Source organism: Marmota monax, unplaced genomic scaffold (genome assembly GCF_021218885.2).
Source record: "Marmota monax isolate L192 unplaced genomic scaffold, Marmota_monax_Labrador192_F-V1.1 WCK01_AAM20220418_F8-fsc00112, whole genome shotgun sequence".
Lineage (NCBI taxonomy): Eukaryota > Metazoa > Chordata > Mammalia > Rodentia > Sciuridae > Marmota > Marmota monax.
Genome location: NW_026692073.1, coordinates 3,302,945 through 3,313,486, shown reverse-complemented (window position 1 = coordinate 3,313,486; position 10,542 = coordinate 3,302,945).

The following is a 10,542-nucleotide window of genomic DNA, read 5'->3' as shown; positions in this document are numbered from 1 at the left end:
TGTGCTTCTCCTCACCAAAGCATACCAGCATGAATCTGAATCAATGATGCATGGAAGGTGGCAGCAGCATAGAAACTTTAACTTGCAATGAAGTAAGACCAAAGCTGTTTACATAGCATCTTAATTTAAATATAGTGTAAAATAGAGTAAGATTTGCTGTGAAGATGAGCAAATAAGTAAAAGAAAAGAACTGTAAAAATACAATTATTTCCATAGTTATCTAAAGACATAACAAAGCTAACACACTATGTATAATGATCTAGCATAGTTAGATCGTCTTGATTTTTCTGTTTTCCCTTCCATTGAAAAAAAGAATATAAATAAATGTATACTCTGATTTTCTATTTCTTTTTAAAAGAGGGAGGCAATTGTTTTCATCCACAGCAGCACTTATAAATCCTCTTATAGTCTGAAGATATTAAAAGACTTAAAATAAGCTTTGAATTGAACTGGAACATTGTTTAGATGGTGCTACTTTGCATAATCACCAAAATAACCTCAGTTGTTTTCATTTCCTATGTGTAAGTAGGGATTTCATAAGTGACCACCTACATCAATTTAAAATAAGATAAATAACGCTGAGACACATTAATTAGCATTATTTATGGCATCAAGCTCTCCATCCAAATCTACATAGATGATCTTTAAAATGTTGGAAGTAAAATAGTGGTTAACAGAGTTTATGAAGAACAGTGGGAAGAGGGGGATAGACAGAGGTTGGTTAGCATGTACAAAATTACAATTAAAAGGAGTGTAGCAAGTGACTATAGTTAACAGTAATTTATTGTTTGAAATATGTAGAAAAGAGGACTTTGAATGTTCCCAACACAAAGAAATATTTAATGTTTGCAGTGATGGATATGATAATTCTCCTGACTTGATCATTACACATTGTATATATGTATGGAAATATCACAAGGTACCCCATAGATAAGTACAATTATGATGTACCAATTAAAAATCATTTTTTAAAAAGCACTCCAATGAGAGTAATGCCTCTGTAACTTGAGCAATTGCAGGGGTCCCAGGCTAACCTGACTGCTCAGTGCCCCATGATTAGAAAAGAACCTGTCCGTGTGCATTCACCCACAGACCTCTTTACTTAACCCACCTCTGGAATCCCCAAATACACAGACCCATTCAGGGAAGATGCAACTACTGTTCACTGTTGCTGAAGAAATGCACATCAGCCACTTCATCAGTCAACCTAGCCCTTTCATAAATAGGAATGAAGTCCCATAATCAAAACACATTTGAGAAAAGAACTACAGCTAAAAATAGAATGTGAGGATAAACAAACAACATAACTGACCTCAGAGTAAAAAAAAAAAACAAAACAAAACATTATTCAAGAAACAAAAGAAATTTCTTGAAAGGGTTGAATTTATGTTCTCAGGGTTTTTTGAAAAGGGCCACATTTCTATATAGCAAGTACTGGCTACTAAATAAAAAAGAACAGCTGAAACATAAAAGAGTCTTTGAAAAATAAAGATATAATCCCACAAATAAGAAAAATTTAGTAGAAGTTCTGAATAATAGAATACACATGGATGAAGACTTGGAAGATAAAACTGAGTATGTTTTTATAACTTAGAGCAATGAAAAACAAGACCACTCCAGGAGACCCAATATCTGCCTATAGAGTGTTCCCAATGGAGGAAACAGAAAACATAGGGTCAGAAATCAAAGAAACAATAGTAATTCATACTGGGAGGATGGGGGCTTGAGCACATACCAAAATGTCTTCCAGTTGATTAGCAGGATAAACAGCTAATGTAGAAAGGTCCTTGGGAGGGAGAGAGGAAATGAAGAAAGTATGGCCTCCTTAGGATTTAGTATTCTATGGAGACAGTTTATTGACCTGGTCTGGGTTCTTTGTGTATAGCATCCTTTAGAAAGATGAAAGGATCAAAGGCCAGACATCCAAGGAGAAGGCTGATCTCACTCTAGCAGAAACTAAGGTGAAGTATATTGATTTTTCATCTACTGGAACAAGACCTGGCTATTTGAGCTTAACAGATGCCCCCCAACACAAGGAAATCCTCTGGTTCCACCATTGCAGGTCATTCTCAGGAAGAACTGTTCCATTGGGTCGATGCTGCAAAAGAAGGATCAGCGCTCCCTCTATCTCACTAAAGAAAGTTGATGATTAGACCAGCATGTGAAGTTCCTGTTTAGCGCTTGCTCACTAGAAAAGTTTTTTTTTTTTTTTAACTCTGTTTCTTGCCCTTCTCCCACCAACTGAAGGGACCCAAAAACCTGACTTCCTGACTTACGCAGATATTGTTATGGAAGAACAGAAAAGGATCCCAGGTTACTTTTAAAAATGGTTCAGTAGCCTGACAGAGAAAGACCGGAGTCCAAAACCAGAACAGCCATATCCCATTGAGGCAATTAACATATGAAGAGAGGACAATTTAAGAAACCAATATATGGAAATTAGTGGCATATAAGAAAATATTGGAAATGAAGGATCAGAAAACCAAAAATATTTATCTGAAAAAATTTAAACCATAGAATTTGAATTCTAAAGTTAATTAGAGAAACACCAAAATAGAATGAATACTTCTAGAAACAAAATTTTAATTTAAAAGGTCCCATAGAGGAATGAAACATGACAATGATGCCCCAAAACATAAAGGTGGAAAGCTATAAGTGAAAACATGTGGAAGAAAGATCCAGAAGAGTTGGTGGTGGGGGGGGGGGGGTTGCCAGTGGGCACTGGAAGAACTAAAAAGGAAACGTACAAAGGAGAAGCTTAAAAAGACAACAGAAGGAAGAGTCTGCCTTTTTATATTGAAATATGCCAGGCATAGTTAATTTTTAAATGACACACATTTTGACAAAATTGGATAAAAATATATGAATAAAATCTCATACTTCTAGGCATTAATACACACACATGCACACACTCACATACATATGCATACACACATAGGTTAACTTACAAAGGAAAGAAAATCACAATGGATTTCTCACTTGGAACTCTGGAAGACAGTGAAAAATGTATTTACTTACTTTCCAAAGACAAAGAGTAAAATGCAAGAATTCTAGACACCATCCCTATGAAAGGGCAAAAGAATAAATCTTATATGATCACAAAATATATTATCTCTGTGTCCTTTCTGAGAAAACATAAAAGCAAAGAGAAAAGTAATTCAGGTCAAATATCTCAAGTTAGTAAAAACGTGTATGTACAAAAAACATTGGTGGGCTGGGGCTGGGGCTGAGCAGTAGCACACTTGCCTGGCATGTGTGAGGTACTGGGTTCAGTTCTCAGTACTGCATATAAATAAATAAAATAAAGGTCTATCAACAACTAAAAAAGAAAAAAAAATTAAAAATTGGTAAAAAGAAAACACTAGTTTTTAAAAGCTAAAAGAAGTTATTAAAATCAAAACTTGATGTTTAAATGGAAAATCTCAAAGTTTCATGTAGGAAGACTGACTTGAATCACTACAACAGAAGATTGTGGCCCTCACCCAATCCCCAGACACAGAGCCCCTTGAATGAAGGGGAGGTTGGTGTTCTCTTGAGAAAGGATTGTCCTGCCAAAAATACAGATGATCAATCCTCATTCTAGATTCCTAAAGAAACCTAGTGGAAGGAGATTATATATAAGGGAAGTAAAATTAGAATTTGAAGGTTTCTGGAATCTTGGGCTAGCACCCCAAAATTTTAAAAGTATTTCTGAGGTTTATGTTGTAATTATTTTGATGTATATGGTGTCTTCTCATGGGTTACTGTATCTTACTCTCTGGTGCATTGTGTGTCTCAAGTCTGGTTATAGGTCTAGAAACAATGAGAAATACTGGGGATGGATCCTGAGAAGATCAGCATTGTCAGCAAAGTAAGTAAAAAATTGTGTGTACATTCAGGTTTTGGGGCAAGGGAAGACTCTTCAGTCAGGAGAAATTTTGCTCCACCCTCTCCCAATATCCTCCAACGCCTCAACCCAATATAGGTCCAAATCTTATCTAAATATAATTAATTTCCAAGTTCCAAATCTCATCATCTAAGTATGGGTGAGACTTTGGGTATGATCCATCTTGTAAAATTTCCCTCCATCTGTGGACCTGTGAAACTAGAAAATAAAATATCTGTTCATAAAATATGATGGTGGAGCAGCCATATAATTACACCTCTACACATATCCAAAAAGATAGTATGGAAAGAAGGAAAAGAACCACTGGTCACAAACAATACAAACAATTTTGAAATGTAACTGGGCAAGCTCCATTGGATTTAAAGGCTTGAGAATTACCCTCTGTGGCTCATAGCTTCCCTTTGGACTCACCCCTGTCCTCCTCATTCAAGAGGCTCTTTGAGACATCTTCCTTTTTCTTGAAGGCCAGAGCACATTTGCTGCCAGTAGTATTTTGGAAGATTAACAGCCCTCTTTCATTTCATCCTTTCTCTGTTGCTTACAATCTAAGAGGGCACTGTTTCTGCTGATAAAACAATCTCAAAAACCTTTTATGTCTCCTTTGCATGTCACAGGAGTTTATGCCATAAAACAAAACAAGTTTCCTCAACAGATATTTTCTGAAAACTCATATCTCTATGTCTGAATTTCCAGAATTACCAGATCATGACTTTTTTTCTTAAAAGTCCTTCTCCTAATTTATCTTTTTTCTCCTCTCATTTTACTATAATCAGCAAGAAGAAACCAGGCTGTGCCTTCATTTTTGCCTTGAAAATGTCCTTAGTTAAATATATAAGTTCATTGCTTAGCAGCACTATTTTTCACACAACTGTCAGATAACAATTCAGATAAGTGTTTTTGCTGTTACATAAAAAGTATCTTTACTTCTTATAGTTTTAAAAAATATGATCCTCATTTTGTTTTGAGCTCTCACTGGTGGTCATTAACTTCCATATTTCTATCATAGTTTGTTCAAAGCAATCTTTGCTTTTCTATCATGCTTCTTAAAATTCCGTTCCCTTTACCTAATTCCAAAGCAACTTCCACATTTTTAGGTATTTTGAGCAATATCCCACTTCTGATACCAAATGTTTATTGATCTCTTAAATTTTTTAAATTTTATTTCATTTGTACCAGGGATTAAACCCGGGGGCACTCAACCACTGAGCCACGTCTCCAGCCCTTTTTATTTAGAGACAGGGTCTCACTGAGTTGCTTAGTGCCTTGTTAAGCTGCTGAGGCTGGCTTTGAAATCACAACCCTCCTGCCTCAGCCTCCTGAGCTGCTGAGATTACAGGCATGTGCCACCACGTGCACCCAGTATTAACCATTAACCCATTAACCCATTAACTTGATGGCTTAAACAATATATATTCATTCTCCTGTGGTACTGGAGGTAAAAAGTCTTAAATCAGCTTCAGTGAACCAAAAACCACAAAATCTGCAGAGTCACGCTCATTCTGGAAGCTCAAGATGAGAATCTGTTTCCATCTCTTTTCCAGCTTCCAAAGCTGCATTCCTTGGCTCCTGGTCCCTTCAAAGATCTTCAAAGCCGGCGGTGTCACATTTTGCTTCAGTATCACTTTGCCATCTGTCTATGTAATCAAATCTCCCTCTTCTTTTAAAGAAACTTGTGATTACACTTAGACCCCACTCAAATAATCAAGTATGATCTCCCTATCTCAAGGTATTTAGCTTAATAACATCTGCAACAGGCCTTTTCAAATATAAGGTAATACAGTTTCCCAAGTGTGTTAATCAGTTTTTGTTGTTGTTGTTGTTGTTGTTTCTATGACCAAAATATCTGAAACAAACAACTTGAGGAAGAGGGATTTATTTTGGCTCATGGTTTCAATCCATGGCTAGCTGGCTCCAAGGCAAAAATATCATGATGCAAGGACATGGCAGAGGAAGGCTTCTCAGCTCATGGCAGTTGGTAAGCAGACAGGGTGGGGGACAAGATATAGACCCCAAGCGCACAATCCTAGTGATCTTACTTCTTCCAACCATTCCGCACTTGCCCACAATTCCCACTGCCTCCCAATAGTCCACTTAGCTATCAGTGGATTAATCCACAGATGAAGTCAGGACCCTCATGATCTAATCACTTCCCAAGGCGCCATCCCTGAACATTGTTACATTGGCACCAAGCCTTTTAATACATGAGTCTTTGGTGGCACTTAATTGGGACCAATAGTGACCCCTAAAGATATCTACAGTATTTAGGTTACATGGTGCTTTTTGATGGGGGGTAAGGGGGACAATGCTAGGCATTCCGAATCTTATCTTGTTCAGTGTAGATACTTTTATGTTTTTAAAAATATTTTTGAGCTTTATTCCTCCATGCAGTTTAGTTTCTTGGAAGTAGGTTGATTCTTTCGAGGCTTGCTTTTAAACTTCTTTAGGTGGGAATTAGAATACTCTTTAGTCATGGCCAATTTTGTTCCAAAACCATTCTGAATTCTCTACCCAATGCCATATGAGCCCTGAGGTTTCTTACTCTGGACTGTGAGAACATGATTTTTTTCTGGCCCTGTATGAGTGCCAAGTATTTTCCCCTCTGCTACTTTCAGATGGGATTCTATCTCTAGTCTAGGGTACTTCACTCAGACACATAAGATTATTAGTACCCAGCTGAGGACTCTGCAAATCTCAGGAACTCTCTTGACAGCTCTCTCCTCTTTTGTACTCTGCCCTTGGAACTATAGCTGATTGTTCTGCCAAGACTCTCAACTTTTTCTCTCACCACAGGGAGACTGTTAGCCACTGCTGGGTGCCCCCTCTGTACTCTGTGGCCTGGAAACTCTCCAGGCAGTAAAATGTGCAATTACCAGGCTCATCTCATTTGTTTCTCATCTCTCATTGATCACTGCCCTGCATTGCCTGACATCAATATCTGAAAACTATAGTTTCATCTATTTTATCCAATTTTCTAGTTGTTTCAGGTCTGAGGCTAAATCAGGTCCCTTTTATTCCATCTTCGCCAGAAGCAAAAGTTTATAAAATTTATGTAATAATACAAAGAAGCTAGAAGAGCAAAAAAAAATTTTTTTGAAAAAGAACATATTTTGAAAACCCACACTATCATCTGATTTCAAGCTTTACAATGAAGCCACAGAAATCAAGATAATATCGTATTTATATAAGGATAGATGCATAAATCACTGGAATGACATTAAGAGTTCAGAAATAGACCTCATACATTTATGATCATTTGGCGTTTCCCTTTTTTTAACAAAATAAGGAAAAAGGAATAGTCTTCTAAATAGCTGATGCCGGAAAAAATAGACATCCAGATGAAAAAACAATGAATCTTGACCCTACCTTCACACTGTGTACAGAAAATAACTTGAAATAAATCATAGAGACAAACTTAAGTGTTAATATTATAAAATTTCTAGATGCCATAAGAGAAAATTTTTATGATATTGAGTTGGGCAAAGGGTTGCTAAATAGGTCACAAGAAACACAAAAACATTTTTTAAATTGAGCAGCATATAATTAAAATGTGTTCTTTGAAAGAATATGTGTTTTAAAATAAAATGAAAGACTGGAAGAAAATGATTGTACAAGATATACTTGATTAAGAAATTACAACCAGAATATAAAGAAATCTTTTTTTTAACATTTATTTTTTTAGGTGTAGATGGACACAACATAATGCCTTTATTTGTATGTGGTGCTGAGGATTGAACCCGGGTCCTGCCCGTGCCAGGCAAGCCCTCTACGGCTGAGCCACAATCCCAGCCCCTAAAGAAATCTTATAACAACAATAAGAAATAAACATCATAATTTTAAAATGAGCAAAGATTTGAACAGACACTTCATCAAAGAGCCTGGAGTTGTGGCTCAGCGGTAGAGCGCTTGCCTAGCAAGTGCAAGGCCGTGGTTCGATATATTAGGCATATTTTAGATATATTAGGCAAATACATTAGGCATATTTTCGTGTGCTTATTTATGATAGATTATCATAAGCACACGAAAATATGCCTAACTTCATTTGTCACTGGGAAACCCCCAATTAAACCCTGACGAGGGCTGAGATTGTGGTTCAGTGGTAGAGTGCTCACCTAGCAGGGGCGGGACCCCAGTATGATCCTCATGTACTACATACAAATAAAGGCATTGTGTTGTGTCCATCTACACCTAAAAAATAAATGTTTAAAAAAAAAAAAAAAAACCCTGACGAAATACCTCTATGTACCTTCCAAAACTGCTAAATCTAAAGCCTGAAAATACCAAGTGCCAAGAAGAATGTGGAGTCCCTGGAACCTTCACTGCTTGTGAAAATGCAAAATGTCTCTGCTGCTTTGGAAATGTTTCACAGTTTTGTTTTAAGTTAAATGTGCACTTAACATATGACCTACCAATCCCACTTCCAGTAGTTTTCCAAGAGAATTAGAAACATATATCCTCACAAAGACTTACACAGATATTAGAGCAGCTTTGTAAATGATAGCCCCAAGTTATAAACAACCCACATGTTCTTTAATTGGTAAATGAATAAACAAATTGGGATGTATCCATACAATGGAATATTACTCAGCGATAAAAAAGAATGGACTAACAATGCATCCAACAACATGAATAAATCTCAAAAGTACTATGCAAAGAAGAAAGAGTCCAGACACAAAAGATTACACATGTACTGAATGATTCCATTGATAAAACATTATGGACAAGCAAATCTACAGGAAAACAAAGTCAGATTAGAAATTAGGGCTGGGAGAAGGGAATTTATTGTAAAGGAACATGAAAGAATTTACTAGAGATATGAAAAGCTATCTTATTTGTCAAAATTCATTGAGATGGATAATCTTTTCCAATTAATTTTTTTTACAGTTTATTCTGTTTAATTATAAAACACCAGGATACACAGGCATTTTAAAGGTATGGATTTTACTGTATGGAAATGATACCTTATTAAAAATGCCTTTAAAATATTAGTCACACAAAAACACATGTATACTATTAACCCATTTACATGGTGAAAAAAGTTTAAATGCCTGCACATTTACACATGTAAACATATATAGAAAGATCTAGCAAAATATATATCAAATTATCTTTGAAAAGAAATTCAGATTAGGAATTTCAAAGGTTGGGCTTTCTGAAAGCAGGCTCTGATACAGAATTTAGCAGGCAGAATATTTGTTAAGGATCTGTACTTGTACAAGAGAGGAGGAAGAAGGAGAGGAAGAAGTTGTATTGCAATGTGGTTGCAATAGAGTCTCACCAGCCCCATGGAGAGCTCTGGAACACATGACTGTTCAGAAGTGTCTCATGCCGAACTAAAATGGCCAGGCCTTTTGGTCCCCCGGAGAATCAGAAGGAATGATGATAATTTTGAGACCTCTGTTATTTCCATCCCTTTATTTCTAGACCCCCATATTCTTTTTACTGGCATTATAGAGTTTGAAACTTCACCCTCATAGAGTACCATCTCCAAACTGATGCTTAAACTCACCTTCAGTTTGCTGTACCAAAACTCTATTAATCTAGACTTTTCTAGTTTGTGTCATCTCTCATGCATTCAGTAAATCTCATAGTGCTGGGCTGACTGCTTCTTTCCTGACAAGCGCATCTCCTGGTCTGATGAAATAATATCCTAGCGGGATCCCATCATGGTGGCCTGAAAACTTCATAAGCTCTCATATAGTCATGCTGATTAAAGTTTGTGGGAAGGAAATACAAACCAATGCCCAGAATAATTGGCCTTTCCTATTAGAACAAATCTCTGGCTCTTTCAGGACAGAAAGAGAGAAATGTATTCAACTTACCACCAAATGGCTGACTTGAAGAATAGTGTGTCCTTAAAGAATAGCAATATACCGGGGGATCAGTGTTGGTTTCTCTGACTGGCAGTTAAGACATTCAGTGGCAGCAGTAGCCAACTCATTTTAGGAGGTAGGCATCCATACTATTGAACTCATGGTGGGAGAGCCTGCATCTCTCCCATCATGACCACTCTGGACATTTGCCCATGTGCAAGCACTGGTGTGGCTAATACCAAGGTAAGCTGATGGCAAATGGACAAGGGATTTTGTCTTCAGTGGTTCAATGTCTATTCCATGTCTATTCTTTGATGGGTGTTTGCATGTGATACCATGTCTTAACATTGGTGCCCATGTGTCCATCCACAGCTTTTTGTTGCCACTACTCACAAGTTTGAATATATATTTTAACCTCAAGCCACTTCTCTTCCCACACAAGGAGGACGACCAGGTACTTTGCCTGAAACCCGTCCTTACTGCCTTTCTCTCCTGAGTGAAGTACAATGCTGCTGTTGGTCATTTTCAGCCTTTATATACCAAGCCACCCAATCTGAAAAACCTCTGTTAGCTGGTTGTAAAGGATCTCCCAGATGGTCCTCTGGATCAGCTGAGGGAGGGACACTGATTCAACAGTAATGGGTGGCATACGGGCCTGGGCCACCTACTTACATAGCTTGCTTATATCCATAGTCCTGCTCATTACCCAACCACATTTACCACTTTCCTCTTACCACAGATTGCTATTGAGCCTGCCCTACTTTCAATTCAGTAGACTTGACAGAATCCAATTCAAAAGACATGGTTACTTAGCGTCTCATGGTCAGATGCTCCATATCTACCAGA